The sequence below is a fragment of the Theropithecus gelada genome, chromosome 20 (assembly GCF_003255815.1).
Source record: "Theropithecus gelada isolate Dixy chromosome 20, Tgel_1.0, whole genome shotgun sequence".
Classification (NCBI taxonomy): domain Eukaryota; kingdom Metazoa; phylum Chordata; class Mammalia; order Primates; family Cercopithecidae; genus Theropithecus; species Theropithecus gelada.
The window spans coordinates 9,936,167-9,950,598 of NC_037688.1; the positions used below are offsets into that span (position 1 = coordinate 9,936,167).

The window sequence follows — 14,432 nt, forward strand, 5'->3', positions numbered from 1 at the left end:
TTTGAAAAGCTCACAATGGAACTCATAGGTGAGGCAGATGAATTGTGACAAGTGAGACACGTGCAATGATAGAAGTGTCTACAGATGCAACAGTGGTGCCATTTTCTCTTTCTCCCTTAAAAATCTTAAAGTTAACAATAGGTAGAACTTTAACCTGGAGATGATATGATAGGAAAGGCTGTGGATATCAATTGCTGTCGTCAGATAGTCAAAGAGTTACCACAGAGAAGGTAAAATAGCATTTCTTTCACTTTTTTGTGTGTGAAAGAGCATGCTTCATTGGAAAGCAGACTGCTGCACAGTGACCAACAGACAGGCCACCCAGTGGACACTTACACATCGTACTCCAAAAGACACAGGATGTTTTGCTAATAAAAGTCAATGGGAACAGGGATTCCTCTGGGCAACTACCCCAACCTCATCCCTTTCAGGGACTGAGAAATCTCCCAACCATTTTCCTGATGGCAGCTGTGGTTCACTAGAGACACAGCCCCTCAGGGGTGCCTTCCTGTTTCTTATAAAGAATATTTTCTTTAGATTTTTTGAAGTCTTCATTTGTTACTTTCATTCTACACTCTCTTAAGGCCATCAGACCAGCTTCTGTGCAGATTGCCTTGATGTCAGCACCAGAGAGGTCATTTTTAGCCACGATCAAGTCGTCCAGGGTTACATCATCAGCCAGCATCATCCTGCTTGTGTGAATCTGAAAGATGCGCTTCTTGGTCTTTTTGTCAGGCAGGAGGAACTCAATATTCCTGTCAATGTGGCCTGGTCTGATAAATGCTGGATCCAAAGTTTCTATTCGGTTTGTGGCTGTGATAACTTTTACATCTCCCCTAGAATCAAATCCATCCAACTGGTTCAGCAGTTCCAACATTGTTCACTGAATTTCTTTCTCAGCACCAGAATTGGAGTCATATCTTTTTGTCCCAATGGCAACAATTTCATCAATAAACACGATGGACGGTGCATGTTCTTCAGCAACTCGAAACAATTCTCATACGAGTTTGGGACCATTACCTAGGTACTTCTGAATAAGTTCAGAGCCAACCACTGAGTGGTACCATCACCTAGGTACTTCTGAATAAGTTCAGAGCCAACAACCTAGTGGCTGAGGTTTGGTTTGCTACTGCTTTGGCTAACAAGGTTTTACCTGTGCCAGGTGGACCATAGAGAATGACCCCCTTGGGAGGCTTTTTACCCGTTTCTTCATAATATTCAGATGGGTGAGAGGAAGCTCCACAGATTTCTTAATTTCCTGAATTTGGTTGTCCAACCCCCCAATATCCGCATAGGTCTCCTGGGAGGTCTTTTCCACCTTCATCACTGTGACCAGGGGATCCGTGTCATCCATCAGCACCCTTATCACTGCATGCACCTTGTGAATGAGCAGGACCAAGCAGCCAGGTTCCAGCAGATCCTTGTCTACAAATGAAAGAATGATGACGTTGTGTTCTGAGCCCACAGATGTAGACAAGATGGCATGATTGTCATCAATGATCTCTTCCAAGGTTCCTACTGACATCAGGGTCCCCCTCAGATCATCCACTTTTGATCTTTCCTCCTCTTGCTTTTCTTCTAATGGTTTCATTTGTTCCTGATTTATAATGATTTCTTCTTCCATGAGAAGATAGACTTTAATTCTCTCTAACTTCAGTAATTTTAACCGGCACTGAGTGTGAGGTGTCACCATTGGCACTTTGCTGGCAGCATCGGGTCCCTTTGTTTTCTTCTTCTTTTTCCCCACTCTAGCTGGTACAGGAGGGTTATATTTCTTTTTCTTGTCCTTGTCATCCTTCTTGCCACCTCCAGGACCATGACTACGGCTCTGACTTTGACCCATCTTGCCTTGGCCACTTGAGCTGCTGCTGCCGGAGTAAAATAGTATTTCTCTGCATTGCTCAAGAAAGCTTATCTGGTTAAATACCTACAAGAGGTATTTTAATTTGACATCAGTAGGAACTTTCTCCTAAGTAAGGTATTCCCCTGAGATGCTATCTTCTTTGAGAATTACCAAACTATCCTATTTTTATGCTACAAGTGGCAAGTCATACATTTTTCCACCTTGCTAGGCAAGTTTCTTTGCCATCAGCTTACTTCTTTCATGAGAACCTCTCATCTTTATGCTCTGTGCAGAGACAGGCACACTTAGCTGTGTTGTACCTCATGATTCCACCTCACCCCATTCTAGCTAATTGATCCATGATCAGATCTGTAACCCAGGGCCAGGTAATCATTGGCTCTCTTTCCTGAAAACTTGAATTAAGAGCCAAAGAGACTGTGGTCGTTCAGTCACATGTGTCCAGTTGGTAGACTCATGACTCATGGCACTGTTGGGCTGTGTGCATAGAAATATAGCCAGCTCATGGAGAGGATGTGGAGAAATAAGAACACTTTTACACTGTTGGTGGGACTGTAAAATAGTTCAATCATTGTGGAAGACAGTGTGGCGATTCCTCAAGGATCTAGAACTAGAAATACCATTTGACCTAGCCATCCCATTACTGGGTATATACCCAAAGGATTATAAATCATGCTGCTATAAAGGCACATGCACACGTATGTTTATTGCAGCACTATTCACAATAGCAAAGACTTGGAACCAACCCAAATGCCCATCAATGATAGACTGGATTAAGAAAATGTGGCACATATACTCCATAGAATACTATGCAGCCATAAAAATGGATGACGAGTTAATGGGTGCAGCACACAAACATGGCACATATATACATATGTAACAAACCTGCACGTTGTGCACATGTACCCTAGAACTTGAAGTATAATAATAAAAATAAATAAGTAAATAAATAAATAAGCAAGAAAAAAAAAAAGAAGAAATATAGCCAGCTCAAAGAGAGGCTGCCAAGAAAACAGGACTATGGCAGAACACAGATGCTAAGAGAGAGAAACAGGACCAAATAGCTCCTGAAACTGAGAGTGGGGTTTTCATTTCTTCTGATTTCTAGTTCCTATGGCATTGGCTGTGACTCTGAGTTTGCCCATCAAATCCTTAAAACAGTCCTTTCTTCCTTGAGCTAGATTCAGTATGTGTCTGTCTCATACAACCAATGATACCTACTCTAAAATTACCAAATATAAACAAGTTTATATTTCTCCTTCAAGAATTAAATAGCATCTCTACACACTTCTGCCTGCAACCTTGAACAAAATTATCCTTTAATTAAACATTGTTCCTTGAACTTCATTTTTATAATTGTTATTATATTACCGTCCTTTTCTTTTGTTCTTACACATGGAGAATAGTTTGAGAGGATCCAAAAATGCTGAAGTCAGAATCATTTTCCTCCAGAGTTGGGAATTACTGTTCTATTATTACTAGTATTTTTATATTATACATGATTATGTTACATATTTTATATTATAGATGTATATTATGCATACATTTTTATATTATATGTATATTACAATGCCTGACTGATTCTCCTTCTTTAATAAATACTACACCCTTTATTCTGAAATTGTGTGGGTTTCTCTCTACATATCTTAATAATTCCAAAACAGCACTAGTATAGATCTCTGTGTGTTTCTTTTCAAAGCCCCTGCCTGGAATTTAGTGTGCTCTTTTAATCTAAAGACTCAAGAAAGAATTTCTTCATTTTAGGGATGTATCCGTTTGTTCTATTATCACTTTTTTTTTTTTTTTTTTTTTTTATTTTTCCCCTATCTATGTTTGTTCTTTCTGTAACGCCCATTTGATATCCCATCTCATGGATTTATCCTGTGTATCTTCTCTTTCATCCATAATTTTAATTTTTATGCTCTTTGCTCTGTATTTTAAGAAAATGTCTTTTGTTGCCAGTTTACTATTTCACTGTTTGGCTATTTAGTGCTTATATTCCATTTTTAATTTGGATAAACAGTTTTTTCTGTGAACTCTTTTTGTCCTTCAATCACCTCTTTTCTTTTTAAACACACACTGCTCTTTTAAAAATTTTATGCACATTTATGAGATTAGTAGTTTAAAATTTTAATTTTTATTTGTTTCCTTTATGAGATTAATTTCACCCAACAGTAGAGCATAATAAGAAAAAAAAATTAAACTATATGATCAGATTCAAAAACAAAATTTATATCTCCTTGGCAGAAATGGCAGACAAATGTAAAACATCTAATAAGGTGAAATTGAGAACCTGCAGCAGGGGCTAACACTGTGACTCCCACTGAGTATTTGGATCTAAATGTAACCCACATAAGATGGCAGACCATGGTCAGAAAGCAAGGGACATCATAAGAGCGGAACAATAGATTCACGTTGAAAAGGAAAAAATCAACAGGCAATACAAACAATTCCTGTCAACCTAGAATGTTAGAGTTCTCTAATTTTTTTTTTTCTTTTTTTTTTTTTTTTTTTTTTTGAGAGGGAGTCTCGCTCTGTCTCCCAGGCTGGAGTGCAGTGGCGCCATCTCGGCTCACTGCAAGCTCCGCCTCCCGGGTTCACGCCATTCTCCTGCCTCAGCCTTCCAAGCAGCTGGGACTACAGGCGCCCACCACTATGTCTGGCTAATTTTTTGTATTTTTAGTAGAGATGGGATTTCACCGTGTCAGCCAGGATGGTCTTGATCTCCTGACCTCGTGTTCCGCTTGCCTCGGCATCCCAAAGTGCTGGGATTACAGGCGTGAGCCACAGCGCCCGGCCTCTAAATTTTTATTCAAAGAGGGGGCCAGAATAAATGTTTTTAGACATATAAAGATTTAGAGAATTTGATAAGAGATATTCTTTCTTAAAGTATTATTAACAGACATACTATATTAGAAGTTTAGGGTTCCAATTATAAACAGAAAGCTTCACATCCCAATACAGTATGTCTGATAATAATCACTTTATTGAGTGTGATCTCTGGACAATTACATTTACATATATTTTATAAAATCATATATCTATATGTGTATATGTACATGCATATATATGTATATGTGCATATATATACATATGTGTATACATGCATGTGTGTATATATACATATATGTATACATATATACACACTATTGTGTAGTTTATATAAAAAACAAGCAATCTGAAGAAAATATGGCAAAATGTTCACATTGTTAGATTTGTCTGGTTGATGGTGTCAGATACGGTGCTCTCTATTTTTCTGTACATTTGAAACATTCTATATTAAATCTTTTTAAATAATTTCAAAACAGAAAGTCAATGAACATGGCTCATACAGGAGCATACACTCCAGGCATCTGAGAATATCAGTAGGTGTTCCCTCGCAGGCTCATCAGATCATTGGTGTGGAAGCTATTTTTTATGCTTACCATAGTAATGCTGCCTACAGTGAATTGTTTAAGAAAAAAACAAAGACAATTTTGAAATCAGCCATGCATCTTTGAGAAATATTTTTTCACTATTCGAGTTTAGGTTTACTTGAGTTGTAAGGCATTTTACTGTGGGGGAGGGACCAGGTTTGGCAGGAGGGTTGTTGCAAAAGAATGGTGAAAGAGAAACAAATGCTGTCTCCCCTGGTGAAGGGGGACTATCTTTAACAGTCTCTTTCCTTGGATTCATAAATGGATTTCTGCCTCATCTTGCAGTAAATCTGAGACCAAAAGAATTCATAGGGCCTCCTAATGCATGTAATGCAGCATGACTGATGAAATGTGGCAGGCACAACCCAATATCTAGTTTTCTGAAAACCACACTGAAATGAACCATCCTAGCCAGAAAGTTAAAACAATACACAGACTTGAACAACCACCAAAGTTATTTTCCTTGATTCAGTCGTCTTCTCAGGCACTTTGCAATTTGGATTACAAAGCATTGTGTATTTTCTGATGGTTGGTGACAGCTACTGTTTATTCCCAGAAACTCAAATTAATGGTTTTGTTAAATCGACTTTCACCACTGCACACATAAGTCATCCCCTGGGGATCTGTCTAAAGGTCTAAGCCAGTTTCATGTACTTCAAAATGAGTGCTCTTAAGCAAACAGCAAGAAAATTGGTTACCTGAATCTTGAAAGTAAATTGAGGTGCTGCCTGCAAGGACACAGAAGGGTCAGAAGAAACAGGTATAAAATAAGAACCAACTTCATTGGCCCTTCCCCAGCATAACAATCATGTCAGTAAAATGGACCAGTGATTCCAACACAACGGAAAATGTTGGGATTATGAAGCGCTCTTTTCCCGTTTAGTTCTCTTCCTGTGTCTCTCAACCTCAGTTGTTCGATCTGTAACACTGGATTGCAGCTTCCTGTTCAATGATTCCATAGATGAGGATGAAATGGAATTACAAATGGGAAAATATCCGTAGATGACACCGCACCATAAATGTATACAGTCACCTTCTAGATAGTTGGCTTCTAGATAGGTGGCTTAGACTCAGTGAAAGCAACAGACTGAACTACAACTGACCTCTCAGGGCCTAAGATTGTCATATAAAATGGCTGTAACCATTTAAAGGCATTATGAGAAGGGCAAGAGAAAATAGCTGCAAAATCACATTGCAAAGTTAAAAAAGATGGTACAAATATCAGGTGTGGTTATATTTTATGAGCATTCTGACAGCACCCTTCTGTCATATGTTGATAAAAGAGACAAAGAAACACCAGTTCTTAGCAACAATGTCAAGTAAATGACTGTATTATTGTCTCCATTACTTGGATATTTCAAGGAGAGGTTGTGGGGGCTTTTTCTTATTATTTTTTATTTTTTTAATTTCATGTGAGTTGGCTGAAACATTGCCACTATTGTTGATTTCATTTTCTTTTTTATTGGGCATTCTGAAATAAAATGATTAACCAGTGTAGGTAGGGACTACATACTCATTTTTGGAGGGATTCTGAAGACAACTTATAAAGGATGCTATAAAGTTTAGATAATGACGCATGTCTTATTCAGGGTGGAAATTATGTGTTTTCTTTAGCAATATAAATTCTCCAAATACTGGCCTGCCTAAAAGATCTAAAATTGATATCATCTACTCAAAGATCATAGGAAAGAACACAAATGGGTTGTACCAAAACCACAGGCCTACTTCAAGGGCTTGAAAACCAAGAATGGAAAGTCAAGATTGACAAGGATTTGATATGGGTTCCAATAAAGCCCTTGCTAGAGCAATGGAGCTGTAGGAGTACAAGGTTAGGGATCTCTGGTCTGCAGACAGGCACTTAATTCCCACATTTTTGTATTCTCCTGTAAAGTGGAGATAACGCTACAGTATTTGCACTTTGCTGTACAAGGCTATTGATGGGAATGTGGTTTCAAAAATATAAAGCCCTGTGGAAATGCAAGTTATCTTGTTTACACTGACAGACAATTCAAGAGTGTTTGGTTTCCTCCACTGTGTGCTGGTCATCAAAATAATTAGGTAGTCATATTGCAAAAGCAATATTTAGCACTCCCTTCCAAAAGAAACTCTGGATTGGCAGTATTTTGCATGCTCTTACACAGAGTCCTCAACCAGGTGTGTCCACCGTTCTCGGGAAAGTCCATGGATTCACTTCAATGGAGTCTCTGTTTCCTCTAAAGTTCTATCATATATGTGTGTTTATTTATATGTGTGAATGTACATGCGCACACAGAGTTTTGTCAAAATACCAAAGGGATCCATGCTTCTCTTGTGAAAAGCATCACCTCCTTTTGGTAGTTATGCATCCTCTACATAATCTGTATTTCATTGTAATTGTTCCCATTTTTATGAGGAAAAAAGGCCCGCAATATATTTAAACTGAACAGCCTACTTTCAGACAATGTGTTCCCTAAACATATTTATTTCCTTAAAGGTTACCATTTCTTTAAATTTCTGTTCTGTTTACTCCCATTTCTGGCAGGCATTGGAATAGTGTATGAAGGTTGGGGGTTGACTCTGAAGGCCAAGATGCCAACCTGGCAAGCTGAAGGCTTGTGGTTTTGATAAATCCCGAGTCATTGTTTGATAGGAAAAATGATCACAATGTGTTCAGTAGGAAAAATAGCAGGCTACAAATATAAAAGCTAAAGACTTTCGTTGCAGCCTTGATGCAGACTGGCCAATGGACAGTACCTCACCCTCAACTGCCTTATTACCTAGTTGGTTGAGAGTTTCCTGATATTTCTCAGAACATAATAACCCCTCCAGTGATGGCAACAGGCCCTCTCTTCCACAGCTGCTGCATCAACAGCAGTCATCTCTAAGTTGAGAGGAGGACCCTACCACATCACAAACAAATCTCAACCCAAATCTGTTGAAGTGCTTTGTTTGGTTCATGGATTCTCAATTCAATTTTAATGACGTTTGTATGTTCCCAATATCACAACATTGATATCTAAATTTCCTTTGGTTCCTAAATACTAGGATTGCCATGTTTGCTATAAGAAGGTATATGTTGCCTTCTATTTTCACTTGGTAAATAATACATTTTTGTTAACCAAGGCTGATTGTCATAGAAGCAGCTGAGCCCAAACAATAGATACAAAGCTTGAAATGTAGTGATACTAAAGATCTAACCATCAGCACAGTGAGTACTTCTTGTTCTTGATCACGATAATCAAAGTGAACCTTGCCAAGGCTTCTTAAAGTAGAAAGGGCTGGATAAAATGCTATCGTCTGATTCTCTTTTTAAGGGATTATATGCAAAATCTTCAGCTTTTCCTAAGCAGTATATAAATGTCCCCAAAATACTACCTTTTAGCCTAGTGGAATATTTTGATGCTTTTACAGTGTTTTTTTTTTTCTTTTTTCTTGTTTTTGCATTTAGTATTATTTACAATGTTTACCAAAAAATAAGCTTTAAAGAATCTTCCATAAAACTTGCTCACCAACTTATGAGTAGGATTACTTTAACAAAGAAATAGGAGGCTGGTGGTTAATAATGTGCCTGCATTAAAGCTTAACAAAATCAAGTTCCCATCAAGTATCTGTAAATTAATGACTAATCCAACTTTTAACACAAGTTCACCAGAAACAATTTTTTTACATACACATGGCAATCAATAAAGAAGACAAAAATATACGAATGTGTTTGATCATTTATTTCTTAAATTCCGTCATGTGTGTTGGTGTTTGGCATGCAAATACCATGGGTTTGTTGTGAAAATATGACATACATGAATTGAATTCATGGCAAAATAGCAAACAAATGGCTATATTCACATGTTTTAATGTTTAACGATAGTATTCCTTTTTTTAAAATACAAATGTATGTCTATGTGAGTGGATATACATATGTGAACATATACATACACATGAAATTCAGACACATAGACATTTTAATCTTGAATCTTTTGTTTTTATTTAAAATTTGAAAAGTTTAGTTAACATCTCAAGTTTCAATATCAGATTTTTACAGCCAGAATGCAAACAGCAAGGGGGTTAAAAAGCAGTTACTTCTTGTATGTGTTTGCCTCAAAAGCATCTTATCTAGAGCTGACCCCATTGGCTAAAACCTTCTTCTCTTGTGCATTGTTCTTGATTTGGTGTGTCACCTGTCTCTTGTTTGTCTATAGATTAGCACAAAAATGTCACTGCAAACTAAGTGAATAGGGCACAGCCTCAGCACCTGCCACTTTTAAAACTCTTTAGAAGATTCCCTTGTTTATTTTGTAGGCACCCAGGGGGGCACTTAAATAACTGCATTGAAACAAACAATACTGGTGATGATTAAGGAGGCTTTTCACATGAAAATTCACTTCAGAAAAATGTTTTGCAGATGTACTGAAGAAAACTGTATCACTAAGAACCACTCAAAATACTTTGGTGGACCAAAACACCTTTATATTTCTTCTGGCAACCTGCCAAGTTCACTGCCAGCTTGAAAAGAATTCTATAGCTGGAGGCTAGAGCAGAAACTGCAATGATTTAAAAGAGAATTGGCTACAGTAAGAACGATAATGCCCTATATCGTTAAAATGCAACTGGCATCTCAGCCTCCCTACAGCTCTTTGAAAATGTGCTTACTCTTCAACTATTTACAAGGAAAAATGCAGAGACAATTGAAATCATAGGAAATAAAAATTATTTTAAACGGCTGAGAAGTATTTGCCAAATGATTTATCAGTAGTGCTTATAAAATAATGGCATGTTCTCAACTGTTAAATGAGTAAGAAATCCATGCAGAAATTCTGCTCATTATGAAACTCACCCATCAAACACAAACCATTTTCATGATGCCCTAAATTAATTAATGCAGACTGTAAACACAAAAACAGTTGGCTGAAAATTAAGATGTGAACACAAACGGACACCGTTCTGATATGATTGGTATATCTTAGCATTTGACAGAAACAAAGAGACCTTTGGTTACTTTTCCGGGTGATTATGGAGAATGAATACTTGGTCTGGCAAGCTAAGGAAAATCACAGAGTCCATGGACCAAATTTAAAGGGATCTCCTCAGTGTTTGTACAAAAACCAACAGGAACATCTGTCCAGTGGTTTAGATTATAATAAGCAACAAAGACAGATGTATAAATTCAGCATTCAACACATTATACAAAATCTATTGTTATTTTTTCCTTATGTAAAAAATAAGTAGAATTCTTCTTTCATTTGGATACAAATACCTCTCCATTTAAATTTGCTCTCGTGAATACACAAAAGTCAATGTGGGAGTCAAGAGTAATTTGCAAGGAAACTCAACATGGGAACTGTGGAGAGGAAGCAGTCAGTTTAGCAGACCAATCTTTCAATGCATGCCAAAACTTAAATAAGCCGTGCTGGCACCTGGCCTCAAGGGGCTTAATAGAACAGGGACATAATGTAAATATATCATATCAGCCAAGGTTCTTGACTCCTCTCATAGAGGTGTGTCTCAAGTGCAGTGGGAAGATTGACAAGGAAACATTTCCTAAAAGCCTAAATATGTATAATCAGATAAAAATTCATGGATTGGAACTTTTGTAACTCTAATCCAAATGCCACATTTCTATCCCCAATAGACATGCCCATCTTTACAGTCAAAAAAGAATAGTTCTCAGTTATACCTGCCACTAGTTAGGGACTTCTTTCTTTGCTGCGCAAACAAAAAATCACCTGTGAAACACGACAAAGTCTTGACTAAAACAACCTATCACGGAGAATTTAATTCAACATGTGTTTACTGTTTCATCCTCTCCTGATGGTTTCAAGTTCCATCAATATGCTAAATCTATATTTACAGGCTGAACCTGCTTCCTGAATTCCAGATGCCTAAATGTGACCTTCTTCTTGATTTCTAGATGAGTCTCTCCTGCCTCCAACTCAACAGTCCCTGTAGAACTCATCATCTCCTCTAACCTTACTTAAACATGAGCCCGTCCTCCATTAACTAACCATGCAGTTACATGAGGCCAAGCATTGGGCGTCTTTCCTAGCTTTCCCTTCAATGTGGTTCCCACAATTATATCCAATCAATCCACTGAATCTAGTCCTGTTGATTCTACCTTCTCAGTACCTTTCAAATATATACTTGGCCTCCATCCCTTTCCCAGTATCCTAGTGTTCAAGACACCACTGCCTTTCATTAGATTGCCACAGGAGTCTCCTCACCTGATTCTCAACTGCTACCTTGTCTGCACATAAACAGTTTTACAATAGCCAAAATGATTCTTCTAAATTTAAATTTTGATTTCTGTACTACCCTGCTTGAAACCTCACAAAGGCTGCCCACTGGCCATATGACAACACATAATCATAATCTAGTTTCTAAATATCACTTCAGGTTGGTCTCTTCCCAGGACCCAGGTGACATTCCAAAATAATGCAATCTTTCAGGCTCACAAAAGAACCACTTCCAGGTGACTCCTTCTCTCACTTCATTGCTGACTAACTCCTCAGCTCCTTGGAATTTAGCATAGCTATTACCTCTTTCCGGAGCTGTTTGCTGACATCCCAGTGGCAGCCGTAGGTCCTATTTTCCTGTGCTTATTACGATCTCAGCATACAAGCACATGTCCTTTCATCGCACTTCACCTTATTGCACCTCGTGGATATTGTGTTTCTGTGTTGTCTATCAGTGACATATTTTCAACAGCACATGCTCACTTCATGTCTCTATATCACATTTTGTTCATTATCACAACATTTCAAATGTTTTCATTATTATTATAACCGTTGTGGTGATCTGTGATGAGTGATCTTTGATGTTACTATTGCAATTGTTTTGGGGCACCACAAACCTCGCCCATATAAAACAAGGAACTTAATCCATGAATTTTGTGTGTGTTCTGACTACTCCACCAACCAGCCATTTCCCCATCTCTCTCCCTCTCCTCAGTCTTGCCTATGCCCTGAGCCCATATATCAAGTCAGTTTTGACTTTCAGGTTTTATTATTTTAGAAATACGTTTCATAAGCCTATAGCTGCCACACATAGATAGTGATTCCTCTATGGATCTGGACCAAGTAAATTGAAAACTTTCTGGAAAGGATTCACCATTCTAGATGTCATTAACAACAGTTATGATTCATGGAAGGAGGTGAAAATATCAACATTAGCAGGTGTTTGCAAGAGGTTGATTCCAATCCTCATGGATGACTTTGAAGGGTTCAAGAATTCAGTGGAGAAAGTAACTGCAGATGTGGTGGTAATAGCAAGATAAGTAGAACTAGAAGTGGAAGCTAAAGATGGGACTGAATTGCTGTAATCTCATGATAAAACTTGGAAGAATGAGAAGGTTTATCATGAGATAAAATAGAAGCTGCTGTGAATATTGTTGAAATGACAATAAAGGATTTATAGCATTATATCATTAGTTAATAAAGAAGTAGCAGTGTTTGAGAGGATTGACTTGACTTTTAAAAGAAGTTTTACTGCAGGTAAAATGCTTTCAAACAGCATTGCATGGTACAGATAAATCTTTTGTGAAAGGAAGAGTCAATGGATATGGCTAACTTTTTTATTGTTGTATTTTTAAAACTTGCCACAGCTACCCCAGTCTTCAGCAACCATCACCCCAAATAGTCAGCCATCAATATCGGAGCAAAACCTTTCCACCAGCAAAAAGATCATGATTCACTGAAGGCTCAGATGATAGTTAGCATTTTTGAACAATAAAGTATTTTAAGTGAAAGTATTCATATTTTTTAGACATATACTATTGCACATGTAGTAGACTACAGTATGGTGTAAACATAACTTTTACACTCACAGAGAAACCAAAAATATTTGTGTGACTTATTTTATCACAATATTTGCTTCATTACAGTGGCTTGGAACTAGGACCCACAATATCTCCAAGGATGCTTGTATATCCCAATTCATTTCAATGGCCCACTTACTGAGTTACATTCCACACTACATTATTAATGCCTCCAAGTCAGCGACTATGTCTTATTTTTGTTTGTATGTCTAGTTGCTAGAATAGTTCTGAGTGCACAGTAGGTGATGAGGTTTATTTTGATGTTGAACAAATATGTACAACCTCCAAAGATATTTTTACTCAATACTTTATCCATTCAGATTTTGCCTTCATGAGTCAAAACTGTCGTTATAAATATAAATAAATGTATAAATGCATATATATGTGTGTGCATACAATCAGTTGGCCCTCCATATCTATGGATTTCACATCCTCTGATTCAACAAGCTGTGGATAAAAAATATTTTTAAAAATCAATAAAAAATACAAGCTAATAAAAAATACAGTATGACATCTATTTACATAGCATTTACATTGTATTAGATATTCTAATTAATCTAGAGATGATTTAAATAATGGGGGAGAATTTATGTAGATTATGTTCAAATACTATGCCATTTTATATACACACATACATATACACACACTACACATACATACAGATACACATACATACATATTTATAACTACCTACATATTTATTTATGTTTATGACTACAGTACATCATATTTACATGAAAAACTCTGGGCAGAATAATAACTATGGAAACAGAAATGGTAAGTATAATAAATAGGTCAAAACACAGCAAAAGGCCCCAGGAACACAGAAGGAATCATCAATCCCCATGTTTGACAAAGACGATCAAATATAAAGAGTCTCAAAGTACTACTTAGACTAGGTAACTTGCAACTTAAAATTCCACCACTGAAGATTGCTGCTTCCAAAGAGAACATGACAATTCCCAGGAATTATTTGTAAAACATAAATACTCTTAGGAGACAGGCTCCATTAAGTCTCCAGATATCTTAACCCTAATGCGTTATGGAATCTCCTTCTGCTGTAATGGAGAATCCTGGGAGTTGGGGTGAGTCTAGAGAAGACAACAGAAGCAAACTTCACCTCCTTGATCATTGTATCCAGAACTGTTTATATCAGGGCCCTGTGCTTTCCAGACGTTGGTATCCCAGGTGTGGAGGCTCACACCTATAATCCCAACACTTTGGGAGGCTGAGTCGGGAAGAACACTTGAGGTCAGGAGTTTGAGACCAGCCTGTACAAAATAGTGAGACCCTGTCTCTACAAAACTTTTTTAAAAAGAAAAAAGTAAAAATAAAAATTGAGAACCAACAAAAGATTGCTACCTTGTTT

General features: G+C 37.4%; 1 pseudogene across 1 annotated transcript; it reads right to left on the minus strand.

The window, feature by feature from the left end:
- Positions 1–260: 260 nt before the first annotated feature.
- LOC112614308 lies at positions 261–1,870 on the minus strand (annotated as a pseudogene). Its single transcript, XR_003117064.1, has 2 exons — positions 1,102–1,870; positions 261–1,070 (listed from the first exon to the last, which is right to left on the minus strand). The product of XR_003117064.1 is annotated as a 26S proteasome regulatory subunit 4-like (transcript).
- Between the last annotated feature and the right edge of the window lie 12,562 nt (positions 1,871–14,432).